Source organism: Canis lupus, chromosome 9 (assembly GCF_003254725.2).
Source record: "Canis lupus dingo isolate Sandy chromosome 9, ASM325472v2, whole genome shotgun sequence".
Lineage (NCBI taxonomy): Eukaryota > Metazoa > Chordata > Mammalia > Carnivora > Canidae > Canis > Canis lupus.
The window spans coordinates 55,539,480-55,553,953 of record NC_064251.1 but is presented as its reverse complement, the minus strand read 5'-3'; the positions used below and the strand labels follow the sequence as shown (position 1 = coordinate 55,553,953).

Genomic DNA, 14,474 nt, shown 5'->3' with positions numbered 1-14,474 from the left:
AGGGGTGGTCTCCACCTCCTGGGTCTTCCCAACACTCCCAGGAAAGATTGGGGAGGGGGAGGCGGCGGCCATCTTCCACCCTGTGCACGGAGGCGATCCCGCACAAGATGGGAAGACAGAAGGAGCGTGGGCCCTGGACCAGCTCCCAGAGCGGAGCCCCCTAGACTGACACACCAAGGAAATCAGCTCTTCTCTCCTCTAGCTCGGGTTCCTTGGGTTCTGCCAGAAGAGCTAGGCTGCATCCTAACAGACACCCTGAGGCTCCCACAGGGAAGTTGGCGTTAGCTCGGAGTGGCCAAGCCGACCCTTTAACTCAGGCCAAGGAAGAGTGACCCAGAGCCTGTGCTTGAGGCCGCTGAGCTGAACGCACTGCTGCACACAGGTGACGGCTCAGTGAGTGACTTCCAGGTGGACAGATGAGGAAATAGGTGCTTTCTAGGGAGGTTCTAACCCTAGAAGAATTGATTGTTTCCGAGCAGCCCTGAATTTGAGTTCGATTTCCCTGGGAGGAGCTGCAGCTCGTACTTCTAATTTCTACGCCCAACATTCAAAGATGATCACTTTGATAATATCTTCCGGTTTACTAGTGGCTTCATACCCACTGTTCCCTTTAACCTTGACCCTCCCTATGAGGTCAGCAGGGAAGCACTGTCCTGATTCCCATTTTGCAAGCAGGGAAACAATCTCTGGGCACATCACTGCTTCACCTGCAACGGGTCTTCTGCTTCCTTTGGTAATTTGTGGTGTGTGTGTGTGTGTGTGCGTGTGGTTATTTTTTTTATTTTCTTATTTTTTTGAGAGAGAGAGAGAGAGAGAGGGAGAGAGCCTGCAGGCACTTGTAGTGAGGGAGGGGCAGAGGGAATCTTAAGCAGGCTCCATGCCCAGCGTAGAAACCAAGAGCCGGTTGCTTAACCCATTGAGCCACCCATCCAACCCAATAATGTTTTCTTTTCTTTTCTTCTCTTTTTTTTAAGATTTTATTTATTTATTCATGAGAGACACACAGAGAGAATGGCAGAGACATAGGCAGAGGGAGAAGCAGGCTCCATGCAGGGAGCCCAATGTGGGACTCGGTCCTGGGACTCCAGGGTCATGCCCTGAGCTGAAGGCAGATGCTCAACTGCTGAGCCACCCAGCTGTCCCTCAATAATGTTTTCTTAGAAATATGCTACTACTGACAATTTTTAAATTTTATTTATATTTTAAGATATGTTTTTATTTAAAAGAGATCTAGAGAGAGAAAAGAGAGCACAAGCCGGAGGGAGATGCAGACTCCATGTTGAGCAGGGAGCCAAACTAGGGGAGGCCAGGGAGGATCATGACCTGAGCCAAAGGCAGATGCTTAACTAGGGCACTTCAGTGCCCCCCATTTAATTTTATTTATAATTTCATTTTTTAAAGATTTATTTGTGTGTGTGTGAGAGAGAGGAGAGAGAGTATGAGCAAGAGAGGGAAAGAGGGAGAGGGAGAGAAAGAGAATCTCAAGCTGAGCTTGGAGCTTGACACGGGGCTCAGTCCCAAGACCCTGAGATCATGACCTGAGCTGAAACCAAGAGTCAGATGCCCAACTGACCGAGCCATCCAGGTGTCCCTAATGGTGATTTTTCAAATATCATTTTTAAAGAGGAGTGGAGGGACACCTGAATAAACAAATCTTTTAAAATAAATAAATAAAGAGGAGTGGAATGTGGGAGTGCAGTAGGAGAAGCCCATCAGGAAGACTCAGGAGACCCAGTGGCCACTGGACTTGCTGATGACCTTTAGAAGTCTCTTCCACTCTCTGATACCTACTGCCCTGGTGTAAAATGAAGAAGTTGGAGATGGCCCCTTCCCCCATTCTCATTCTGGGTTCTGCTACCCTGGGCCACTGCAGTTGACAGTGGCCAGAGTTCTGGGCCATGAGGGCAGAAGCAGCCCCATAGATGGAGGGCAGCGTGCCACTCCTTGGCCCTCTGCCAGCACTTCCCAGCTCCCCTCCTGAGCCCAGCTCTGAGTCCTAGGACTTCTCATGTCACTCTCTTAGCTTCAGTTTCCTCATCTGTAAAATGGGAATGATAGTAGAAGTAAAGACATTGCTCATAGGACTTTCATGTCAATTATATACATTAATAAATTTATTTATTTATTTATTTATTTATTTATTTATTTATTTACTTAGAACAGAGCCTGTCTCAGTAACTGCTCCATTCATGCTTATGAGTGTTATGGTTAGTGATCGTCAGTCATCGTAATATATTATTAATCATTATAATGAAGGGTTCTTGGACATTTATAGATGATTGCAAGAGAAATGAGGACATTTGAGTGTCAAGAAATGGCAGTTCTGTTGGAAGCCAAGGGAGGGGTCTTGATTCAGTGCCCCTGGGTGCCTCACTAGGGTCTGTGGGTTCCTAATCTGGGCACCTTACCCTGCCACCTTTCTTCTCTGTAAATTTTTCCCATCAGCCCTACTTGGGTTGGTTAGTTATGTTAGGAATGGAAATTCCCAGTCCCGACATTGAAAAAGGTCTCAAAGTAGTAGCCTTAGCCAATCCTTTTCCTGAGTCATGGCTCTGTATACACACTGACACACACAGCCCTGCCTGTCCTTGAATACCTCCCCAGGTGGGTCACTCATTACCTACAAGGCTGCCCTGTTAGTTTATCTTGTGAGGCAAAACCGACCTCTCTGGGTGGCCTCCACTGGTTCTGTCTTCGGGGTCCTCCTAGAGCAAGTCCACACTTTTCGCTGCAGCTGGCCCCTCCAGCAATAGGCACAGTGACCACTAAATTGGCCCCTCCCCACCTGAAATCTCCCTGATGCCTTGATCACCCTCCTAGAGTGAGAATTAGCACAGAGCACTGGTTCAGGGGAAGCAAAGTGATAACAGCCCCATAGATAAGCCCAGGGAGTCATGGTGGCCTGCAATGCCCACCTGCCCACCACCACCCTGGTTCTCTCTTCTTGCTGGCCTGGATCCTTCCCTTTTGTACCAAAACTGCAGACAGAGAAAAAGGCAAAGATTTGCCTGAAGCAAATACAGCAAATCTTTTCACAACCCCCAGCCCCTCAAAAGCTGACTCGAAGATACCAGGGAGAGGAGGCCTACTTGATTAGATTTCTTTGGGGTCTGTGGCCTAATTTCATTGCATAGCTTTGCTTGAGGTTCTTATCGTGACTGTAGCATGACTGATTCTCCAAGCTGTTCATGGGCTGGTGGATAAACTCTCAACTCTAGATATTCTCATTAGACCCTTGTAAGCTATATTCCTGAGGTCATTGGTCCTGTAGACTATGCTCCTATTCGAGCCTCCTCATTCCCCAACACTTTGTCCCTCTGCAAGTCACTTTGCCTCTGCAGGCCTCAGTTTCTCCATCTGAAAGATGGAGATAATAATTGTCCCCACTTCTTAGAAGTTTTTTGTTTTTTTGGTTTTTTTTTAGTATCCACTGAGGTTGAGTATCTGAAGCCTCAGATCCAGTCCCAGGCATACAGGAGGTCTTTAATAAGTGTAAGAAACAATTCATTCTCAGCTGGAAGATGAGCTTGGTACACTGATAAAAATCAGCCAGAGTTAGGGGGGGATGAATCCCCTTTGTGAGAGGGGCTTGGTCTGATGCAACATTTTGCCCTTTCTGGCTCCTGAGTCAGTGAGTCTCAAACTTTAGTGAGCTTTACTTTATCCAGGGAGCTGGAAAATGCAGAGCCCCAGGCCCAGTGCCCAGCCTGATTCAGAAGGTCTGGAGAGGCCCCAGGAACGTGCAGTTTAACAGCCTCACATCTGCCTCCGCTGCCCCTCCTCCCAAGCTGGGAATAGATGTTCCAGCGACAGGCACCATGCACGTTTACTCTGTGCCTCTGTGCTGGGACCAGAAGCTCAGACCGGGAAACACGAAGCCAAACAGAAGCCAAACAAGATGCAACAGTCCCCTGCCCCCAGGGAGCTCACCGCCTGATAGGGGGTGTTCCCTCAGGGTCGGCTGAGTTCTGGAATGAGCATGGACAGCTGTGGGAATTCAAAAGGTCAGAAGAGACCTACCTCCTGGCACTGTGTGGTTGTTGTCACAAGACAGAAAGTCTCCTAGGCTGGGGCCTTAGGGCATGAAGGCCTTGGGAGGGAGGGGCCAGGGCTGGTCTGGAAGCAAAGGCTGCTGTGCCTGACCTTGCCTGTGCTGGGGATGTGAGGGGTCGGGGGTGGGGGATTCCTTGTAGATGAGGCAGTAAGGTGGTATATGCACTGAGGCCGTTCAGTGTTGCTGATGAGCTCGGAGCTCAGCTTTATCCTTCCAAGCTGTGTGACCTTGGGCCGGCACCTTCCCTGTTCCTAAGCTTTATTTCCACCTCTGCAAAGGGATGACAATGGTGCCAGCCACCTGCAGTGGTGATTTGCCAAGAAAGTAAGGACCCTTTAGCTCCAGGGACTCTCGTTGCCTGGGCCCTGCCAAGGCCCCTGGGCTTAAATGTGTATTCATTACTTCACATTATTTTTCTTAAACAGGGTCCCCCCAATTCTAAAAGCCTTGGGCCCCACAAACCAGGATCTGCCGAGGCCCACTTCATATGGTTGTTGGAAGACTTAATGACAAGACAGTGAGCCCCTGGCAAGCCTGGGTCTGGAAACAGAAGCCTCCTCAACTTCCGGAGCCTTGGAAAGAGAACAGACTAGTTCGTTGGACAGGAGCAAAGTTTGTCCCCTGGAAGGCCAGGACTTTCCTGAGAGCTGAGCCCCACTTGGACTCTGACATCCCCTGGCCCCTATGACCTCACGACTCCAAACCTCTCCCACCCAGGCTGGAAGCAGAGAGGAGCAGGTAGGAAGCAGAATGGAGGACATGGGGGAGGGAAGGAGGCTGTAGAGGAGGGAAGTGACTAGCAAGAGGATTAGATTGAGCCTGGGGCAGACCCCTCTGGCTGCCAGATGCACTAGCCTTTGAAGGACCAGGCTGGTGAGAAGCCAGCCAGAGGTAAGGGCCCTGGGCCGAGGCCTTGGGGTTGACATGGCTTTGATAATGACCTTCAAATGTCTCAAACCAGGAGAGGATGAAGGCTTTCCAGAACTCACAGCAGGGAGAGGGGAGAGGGAGGGATACTGGGGGTCTGGGAGTCTTCCCCCCAGTATGAGAAGTGCTCCTTCCATGCCTACTCCGTGCCAGGCCCTGCCCAGGTGCCTCACCTCCCTGAATCCCCACACCACCTCCTTCAAGCCCTCATGCTGCTCCTCTTCATCCCTCCCGAGAGGAAGTGGAGGCTCAGAGAGGGCAAGTTCCTAGCTTAAGGGGACACAGCAGGGGTGAATACAATATACTGATGGATTCGGACCCAGCTCTAACTCCAAATTGCAGTTCTTAACCCTCTCCTACCACAGCCCTCTGTGTGGGCTCCGTGGCAGCAGAGGGCTCGCAAGCAGCACGGGGATGCATGAAGCGAGGAAGGAAAGAATTCACAGGCTAGGCTCTTCCCACGCCCCCGCCCCCGCCAGCCCGCTCCTTCTCACCCCGCCACCCCCCAACCGCCCCGGCCCAACTGGGAGGTTTCTGCAGGTTCCCCCGCGCTCCTCCCGGAGCCCACCCCGAGGCAGCCTTCTCGGACCGACACCCCCGGCCCCCCCAGCCCCCCCAGCCCCGGCTAGGGGACGCGTCCCGACCCCCGAGGCCCAGCGGGAGAGCCGCGACCTCCGGCGGGGTGGTCTCCGCAGCCGCCTCCCCTTCCCGGGACAGCTAAATAATTGATTCGCCCATAAATAATTGATCCGCGCCGCGCGCGCGGCCTCTGCCCGGGGGTGCGGGGTTCCCCGTTAGGGTTGGGGGGTGGGGGGGGCCCGCGGCGCCGAGCGCGCAAGTGGCGCACAGTTGCGCTCCGCGGGCCTTTCTCTCTCCCTCTCGCTCCCTCGCGCCGGCTTTTTCCCTTTTTCTTTTTCCTTTTTTTTCTTTCCTGGAGCGGAGCCCGGCGCCAGGAGTCTGGAACCAGCTTGACAAGCTTTTGAGTTATGGAGGGGGGAGGGGAGGGGAGGGAGCGGGCGGGCGGCGCGCGGAGGGGGCGCGGGGGAGGGGCGGGGCGGGGAGGGCGCGCCGCAGCGGCGTGGGGGCGGGGCGCACCCACTCCCCAACCCCGCAGACCCTCCCCGGCTTTGGGCGAGCGTGGGGCGAGGGTCGGGTGGCGGCGGGGCGGGGCGGGCAGGGGGAGTCGGCGGCGAGGGGGCGGGGATGAGTCATCCCGGGGACCCGGCGAGCGGCCCGGTTGGCGGAACGAGCCGGGCTTTAGGGCCGCAATAATTGAGGCCCGGGGAGGGCGGCGGGGTTTACGCGGCCTCGGGGGCCGCGGCCTCCCCCGCCGAGCAAGACATTCCTTTCCGCTGAACCGGGCGCCTGGGCCCGCGCCGCCGCCGCGCCCTGCACGCTTCGCCCTAGGCGGCCGGGCCCGGGGCTGGGAGACAGCGCCGGCGGGGGCGGGGTGGGGAGCGAGGCCTCGGGTGGCCCCCTCTGGCCCCCAGCGTTGTTCCCCAGGAACCCACTGGGCCCTCACCTGCCCTGGAGGGAAGGGATCGGTGTGCCCATTTAACGGGTTGGGGACCTGAGTCCAGTGATGGTCATCACTGCTGCGGGTCGCTCAGCTGCCCCCCCACACCCCCACCCCCGCCCCAGGTGCCTGATTCACAGCCCTTCTCTTTTACCTGAGGCCTGAGATTCTCCAGACACCCCCATACACATTCCTCCGGTTTGACTTGGGGCCTAGGGGCTCAGGGCCAGGCACGCAGTCCAGGCACCCCAGCCATCGCGCAGATTTAGAGCAGGGCGCTTTGCCAGGAGCCCCACTAAGGCACCACGCCTGCCTGTCCATCTGACCATGCCGAGCCAGCCAGCCATCCGGGTAGGGATGCGGGCAGGGGGGAGGATGAAGAGTGTTGGGGGGAGGGAGGTATGGATCTGGAGTCATTAGTTTACCAGGACCAGTAATAGAGAAAAGTTTCCAGACCCCTTGAGACTCCAGGGGGACCCACTGTGTCCCAGGAGGACACTCCTACATACTAACAGAGACCCGGGTTCCAAGCATGCTTTCCCCGAGGCTTCAGAGTTTCTTCTGGTCAAGTCATGGATGTCTTCTGTGTACTTCAGCTTCCCTAAGGGACCCTCAGCATTTCCCCCAGCCCAGCCCCCACCTGGCCTCTTCTAGCTTTTTCAGCCCCCAGCCAGTTAGTGACCTAGATCTGCTCGGAGGCTCTGGAATGTCACCGGCCTGGCCTCAGGCTCTCAGCTCTGTGGCCTGGGGCTGCCCCTTCCACCACTCTAAGCCTTTCTTGCTCATCTGTGAGATGGGTCACTAATTCTGCCAGCCTGGCCAGGGCACTGGAAGGTTCCATGAGGCCATGAAAGTCTCGACTTAGCACAGGGCCTGGCACACAGTAAGCTCTCAATACGCGGTCCCTGTTGTTGGAGCTGGTTGTTGTTATTATTATTTCTGACGGATCGGGAAGCTGTGTGACCCCCCCCATCCCTCCCCCCACCCCAGCAGAGCTGGAGAAAGCTGAGCCTGTTGAGCAGCCTCACTCCTCCTCCCCACCCCCCACTGAGCTGAGTGTCGAAACCATCCCGGAGAAGCTGCTGAGCAGAAATTTCCAGTCTCCCTGGCAGAGCCTGGAAGAGTTTGGGTGCGGCTCCCAGATGCAGTTGGGTAGGCGCTGCAGGGCCAGGGCTAGGGAGGGATCCTGGGAATGTTCTGTGAGACCCAGGAAGCACCCCAACCCTAGGGGGGTCACTTGGCCCCCAGCTCTAGCGCGAGAGCCGCTCCAGCACGGGAAAACCCCACTGTCGCCTGTAGTCAGTGTGGGGCTCAGGGCTTTACCCCTCCTTTAGCAAGCGCCTGTACCCCCGAAGTCTAAATGAGCACCCCGGGAAAACAGGGTAACAAGATCACTGAGAGGATTAAAGAGATGATGCCTGTGAGCCCTAGCACAGCACTCCCCAAATCCCAAATCTCCGTAAGTGGGGGCTGTTTGCTTTAGTGACTGTCCCAATCTTAGAAGCCACCAGGCTTCCTTGGCCACCGGGAGGAGCAGACACACACACACACACACACACACACACTCACACAGGATGGTGGGTCTTGCTGGGCTTGTGGGGGCTGTAGGGTCCCTGCTCCAAGTGGCCTGGGGACCCTGCAGACCTGGCAGACAGCCTGACCTTTGCTTTGCTCACCGGGCTGTGTGACCTCAGGTGAGCAACTCAGCCTCTCTGGACCTGGTGTTTCCTATCAGAAACAGGGACAGTGGCCTGTGACCCTCACTCAGCAGAGGGAAATAAGGAGTACTGGAGGAGGAGGAAATGAAGGTCAAGTCCCAGCACTGCCCCAGACCAGACAGATGACCTTGGACAAATTTGATGAGACTAAGACAAGATCGAGTAACACTGAGTATGAATGAGTAGAGTGAGTAGTACTAATGAGTAGAACATGTCAACTGCTCTCTGCTCCAGGCTAGAGCTATTAGTTCACAGTTACTCTTGGAGGGAGCTTTTATCATTAACTTTATTTTCCAGATGAAATAATGAGGCACAGAGAGGTCAATTCACTTTCTCAAGGATTCAAACCCTTATCTGTTGGCTGAATCTCCAAAGAAAAGCAAGTTAAATGTTTTTAAAAATAAAACATTTCAAGCACCTACTATGCGTAAGACACTGAGGTAGGTGGCAATAAAATTAAGGATGCCTGGTCCAGCCTGCCAGAAGCTCATAACTGAGTCTAGACACAAGACTCCAATGGGACCCTCCTGAAAGTTAAATATGAAAAGCACCAGCATAGGGGCACCTGGGTGGCTCTAAGCGTCTGTCTTCCTTCGGCTCAGGTCATGACCTCAGGGTCCTGGGATGGAGCCCCGCAATGGGCTCCCTGCTCAGCAGTGAGTCTGCTTCTCCCTCTTCCTCTCCCTCTGGGATCTCTCTCGCTCTCACTCTCTCTCAAATAAATAAATAAAATCCTAAAAAAAAAAAAAAAGAAAGAAAGAAAGAAAGAAAGAAAGAAAGAAAGAAAGAAAAGAAAGAAAAAAGAAAAGCACCAGGGTTTAAGTGGAGGCTGGCACAGCAGCAAGGGCAGGCGCCTGGCTGCATGAGAAGATGTAACCCCCCCCTTGGGGGCAAGGAAGACAGTGGGGAGAGAAGCAGGAGGGGTGTTGCTGAGGCTGGGGCTGGGCTGCAAAGGCCTTAGGCCTTTGCTCTGTAAAAATGGGGAGCGGTCGAAGGTCTTGGGCAGAGGTGGACATCATTCTGTGGGAGTTTTAGAAAGAGAATTCTATAAGCTGTGAAATGTCCTGGAAACATACACAAAATGACTAGAAGCCCAGGGTCAGGATGCACAAACTTTTACAGTGCCTCCTTTAAAAACATTTTTTTTTTTTTTTGCCTTGTACAGGTATAACTATTCAAAAAAAAAAAAAAAGGACATTTTCAAAAGGAAGAGGGGAGCTGGGAGGCAGAGAGACGTGGGAGGCTGAAGCTGGAGTGAGCCAGGATTGGTGGGCAGGCCGCCTCTCTGACTGCTGGCTCCCCGGCTGTTTGAGTGATGGGCAATCTGGCAGGGGGGGGCCAAGGCAAGGGGGGGGCGTTTGGGACCCTCCTCTTAATCTAGAGCCTTTTCCTTGTCTGACTGGCGGTGGCTTCAGCCTGTCCCTACCCCTCCCAGAAGTCTGTCCTCCCTGATCTGCCCAGTGGCTGGGCTGCGGGGCACAGGCTGATACTTCAGTCCTACTGTATATGCTAAATGGGGCAGTTATCCCAGGGCCCCCCTATGTCCTTGAGGACAGACTGTCCCCTGTAGCAGCACTGGGCACTGTGCTAGGTGCTTTACTGGTGGTGTCTCTTAATCCGAATATAATACAGCAAAAAAAAAAAAAAAGTAGGGGTGCCTGGTTGCCTCAGTTCGTTAAGCATCTGCCTTCGGCTTGGGTCATGATCCTAGGGTCCTCAGATCCAGCCGGCATCAGACTCCCTGCTCCATTGGGAGGCTGCTTCTCTCTCTCCCTCTACCTGCTGTTCCCCCTGCTTGTGTGCGCAGTGCACACGCTCTCTCTCTCTCTCTCTGTCAGATAAATAAATAAATAAAATCTTTAAAAAATGTGTTGTTCTCCCCATTTAACAGATGGGAAACTGGGGGCTTAGTAGCTCACTCACCCGAGCTTTCACAGTGAGGGGGGAGTGGGTTCTTATGAGGTGGGGAGATCACCTGAAAGTCCCTACCACTAGGCTGTACTGCCACGGGCTCTTCGGGAGAAAAATCTATCTCTCAGGTGTCCCTAGATTTTGTGCCTGGGGCCTGCCCTGTTTCTGGAATAGGAGCTATAGTTCCCCCTCAGAGCCGTTCCTTCTGCGTGGGATGCTTCTCCTCCCCTCTGAGCACCATCTACAGGAAACCCCTACTCGACCTGTGAAACCCAGTGAAGCCACTACTTCCTCCCCAGAGAACCCCAGACCACCCCTACAGTCTCCTTATCTGTGTTCTGTTCCTAAGGAGCTCCCCGGGGAGAAGAGAAGATGCTCAGGAGACATGGCTGGGATGAGAGTTCCAGCCCAGCCCTGCATGACAGCAAAGAGGGAACAATCAGCTTGTTCTGGGCGTTCAGAAGGGCAGGATTGGAGCAGGGTGGGTATGAGAGAGAGGATGGCCTTGGCTCAACCCAGGGAAAGACAGATCAAGCAGCCCCTGGGATCGTTTGGCTTGGAGGCTGGAGAAGGACAAGTTCAGATGGAGAGAGAAACATTGAGGCTGCCTAAGCATGGCCTCTCCGGCTCTCCAGCAGCCCAAAGATGACACAGCCCTCTCCTGCCTGGGCGTCCCAGCTCATGCGCACACTGGACCTCTGTGGCAAGGCTGGGGTGGGATGCTGCCTTTTGTGCACAGGTGTCGCCAGCCCCCCCACCCCCGCCCATCCCTAGTGAGCATGCACACATGGAGATTAAAAGACCCCTGTCAGAGCCCAGAGGCCCCCATCCCAGAGAGAGATGACCAGAATTGGAAACAGAGCAGTGTGGGCAACTCATAAACTCAGAGAACCCCAGTGCCAAGGACAGTGACTGGCACATAGTGGCACATAGTGGACGCTTCAGCATATGTTGGGGAGCACAAGAAAGCCTGAGTGAAAGAATGAATGATTGTCTGACCCCAGCCCAGGGAGGAGAGCTGAGAGCCTTATGTCTGTCTGTCTGTCTGTCTCCTTATAACACAGACCTCTTGTGTCTGGGGAGCCCCAAAAGTGCAGGGTGGCTGGGACAGGCTTTGGGATTGGGAGAGGCTGGGGGGGGGGGCACAGGGAAAGCCTAAGAAAAGTGGACCCCCTGGGGAGGGACACAGACAGTGAGCCATGTTTCTGCTGAAACACCTCTTCTGCTGCCTGGGCATGGGCAGTGCCTGGAGCCCCAAGGCACCCTCACACCAGGTACCCCCACATCACCCCGGTGGGGACCTCCCCACATAGTTCCCCAGAAGGCAGCATGCTGAGGTCATTAAAGCCAGGGGCTCTGGACTCAGACATTTCTGAGCTCCAGCCACACCACTGACTAGCTGGACCAGTTGCCTCAGTTTCCCCATCTGCAAAGGGGACTGAGAGCACCACCTGCTGCACATGTTCACTGGGAAGATCACTAGAGGTGTCAGTTCAGCACACTCTGTCTGCCATTGTTATCAACAACAGTATAGGGAGGGCCGGCTGCGGGGAGATGGCCAGATAGCCAGGCCTGGGCTCTGGGCCCCGTGCCCCCAACTTATAGGGTGACTTTGGACAAGGCCCAGCTTCTCACCAGGCCTGTTTCCCCAATGGTACAGTCAGGCCCTGCTAACCCCGCCAGCCTTGCCCCTTCCACAGGCCAGACCTGCACATACAGCTGCCCCCTCCAGACCTGCACGTAGTGGCTGGGCTTGCCCAGAGGCACACAGGCACGTGTGCACACGTGCACACACACACACACACAGTGCACACCGGCTCACATGTAGTGCACACACACCCTCACAAAGGCACATGCTCATTCACGTTCACACAAGCAGACACACAGGCAAAAGCACACACATTTACACACAGACCTCACTGGCCCATCCCATGCTCAGCCCCCCACCCTGTGCCCTTGCCCTTCTTGCCCAGACACGCACACCTGCTCACACTCCTGCTCACACTTAACCCCCCCCCCCATCTGCTGTGCACCAACTGTTGGTACGGGAGGGGCTGGGAGCGGGAAGGAACAAAACCCACGACTCAGCCGGGGAAGAGGGGTGCGGGGTGGGGGGGTGCGCGGGCGAGGGAAATGACAGCCCGCGGTCCCCCTCGAGTCCCGGCTCATGAATATTAATGCGGCGGTAATTAAAATGCAGGGACGCAGCAGGATGGATGCGGCTGCCTCCGGAGCGCTGGGGAGCGCGGCGTCCTCGCAGGCGGGTGGAACCCGCTCCTCGCTGGCGAACGCGGGATGGGCCGCGGGCCGGGGCTCGGGGCTCGGGGCTCGGGGCTCGGCGCTCGGGGCTCGGGGCTCGGGGCTGGGGGCGGTGGTTCGCGCCCCCGCCGCCCCGCCCGCGGCGCCCCGCTCCGCGCTCGGCCCCAGGCCGGGCCGCCCGCCAGGCCGCCTTTTCCCGGAGCCGGCCCCCTCCCGCCCTCGCCGCCCGGTGATGTCATCGGCACAAAACTTTCCGCTTCCCGGCCGGGCTCGGGGCCCTGAGTCATAGCCGCCCCCGGCCCGGGCCGCGCCGTCTGTTTGTGCCGAGCTGGGCCCCGCTGGCCCCGGCCTGACGTCAGGCTGGCGCGGCCCGGAACCGCGTGGGGCCCCTCAGCCCGGTGCTGCCGCGGGGCCGGGGGTGGGGGGATGAGGGGGTGGGCGTCAGCCCCGGGGCGCTGGGGTCCAAACCCCGCGTCACCTCTTGCCCTTGGCTTCATCTCGGCCGGCTCCTCTGAGCTCTCTGAACGTGTTTCCTTACCTGCCAGTTCGCAGATGCTCAGCAAGTCTTCGCAGACTCCGAGCCAGTTGTGCAGCTGGATGAACCCACGCCCAGAGATGGAAAGGGGCTCTGCCCAAGTCACACAGCAGGTGGGCAAGTCACACAGCTCTGCTGGGTCCCTGGGCCGGGAGTCACACGTTCTTTCTGCTAGGCCACATGCTGTAGCCACGTGCAAGGCCCGGTGAAGGGCTTGGAGCAGGTGCCCAGAAACCCCCCACCCTCATCCTATGGGGGCCCGGGGAGTTCTGGGGCAGGACTGGAGGGGCTTGAGTCCCGCCAGGCCATGGGACTCAGGCCAGCTTTCTCATCCCTGAAGCAGCCACCATCATCTCGAATACTAACCCTGTGGAATCCATGAAGATGAAGAAAACCGAGGAAGGCCACGTGGCTGTGCAAACCCTATGGGCTGCTCGGGCGTGATTAAGATTCTGGTCACTCTTGAAGGTGGGCGAGGAGGCCCTTTTGGAATCCGGACACCTAGGTTCAAATCTCAGCTCTCCCACTCCTTTCCTGTTCCCTCTTCTGTGCCCTCAGGCCAGCGGTGCTAAAAGCTGAGCCCTGTGCCACAGCCCACCACCTTGTTAGAGGTGCCCCTCAGGCCTTCACCAGAGCTGCACAGGGTACGCCCCAAACCTCTGCAAATCTTAAGCTCTTTCTTGGGCCTTCCACACATGATCTCGGGACCCAAGTTATAGATGGGAACTAAGAGCCTTTTGGCTGCTGCTCTCAGGGGCTGAGTGGGGATTAGGCTCAAGTCTGTAATCTGGGATGCAGGGCTGTGGCTCTTCCCCAGATGCACTACCACCTCCATCCAATATCTGCCCCTGGTGCTGAGAAAAGCCTGCCCTGCTGCCTCCGCACCCTTGCCTCTCCCTACCCCCCCCCCCCCCCAAGCCTTACTGAGACTCCTCTGGTGCTCCAGGCTTCCTTTTCTTGCCTGAGGATTTGCACATGCTGTTTGCTCCCCTCTGGCCCCAGACTCTCACCCTCGTTTCCCATCTTCCAGGTGGACATCTCCTCTTCCAGCTCTCTTTACCCTGTCTCCTGGAGGGTGTCCCAGTTACCACCATCCCACAACATAGACACACATCAGCACACACTCCCCTCACCCCACCCCTGGTCACAGACTACACCACACAAAGGCACAGACCCAAAGGCACACACACTCCAGATGCCACAGACTGCACACACACATCCCCCACGCACACCACACAGATGACTCACAGGTACACCTTACACACCCTGACCACACAGCATACACACACGTTCACACCCAGACCATCAACATGCATCGAGGCTGTATTGGGGCCTTGCCTCTGGGCTCTTAAAACTTCTAATGTTGACCCCCTACCTCCATCATGGTATTTATGCCCTCACTGAAGGAAGGCCGGGACCCACTTTTTCCTTCCCCCTTCAAGCACAGAATCTTGCATCAAGTCTCGTGCAGCCAGTGGTTGGACCCCTGGACCCCTCCCTTGGTGACATTGGTCACCTCCAATCAAGGCCTCCTCAAGTGGGTACACACCTCAT

General features: G+C 55.9%; 2 long non-coding RNA genes across 10 annotated transcripts in view; one reads left to right on the top strand and one right to left on the bottom strand.

Annotated features, from left to right (window-relative positions):
• Window positions 1-14,474, bottom strand: part of LOC112677310 (uncharacterized) — a 92,061-nt gene that overhangs the window by 22,415 nt on the left and 55,172 nt on the right. For 3 of the 9 annotated variants that reach the window (XR_003146975.3, XR_003146979.3, XR_003146982.3), the window contains exon 1: window positions 6,652-6,847. The exons of 3 other annotated variants lie outside the window; for them this stretch is intronic. This is a non-coding gene — a long non-coding RNA (uncharacterized LOC112677310). Of the gene's footprint in view, window positions 1-6,651; window positions 6,848-12,923; window positions 13,063-14,474 lie in introns of those variants that run through there. 3 more of the 9 variants (XR_003146976.3, XR_003146978.3, XR_003146983.3) reach the window with 2 other exon arrangements.
• Window positions 5-13,381, top strand: LOC112677311 (uncharacterized). The gene is made up of 4 exons (XR_007413256.1): window positions 5-733; window positions 4,480-4,792; window positions 12,931-13,033; window positions 13,261-13,381. It is a non-coding gene; the product is annotated as an uncharacterized LOC112677311 (long non-coding RNA).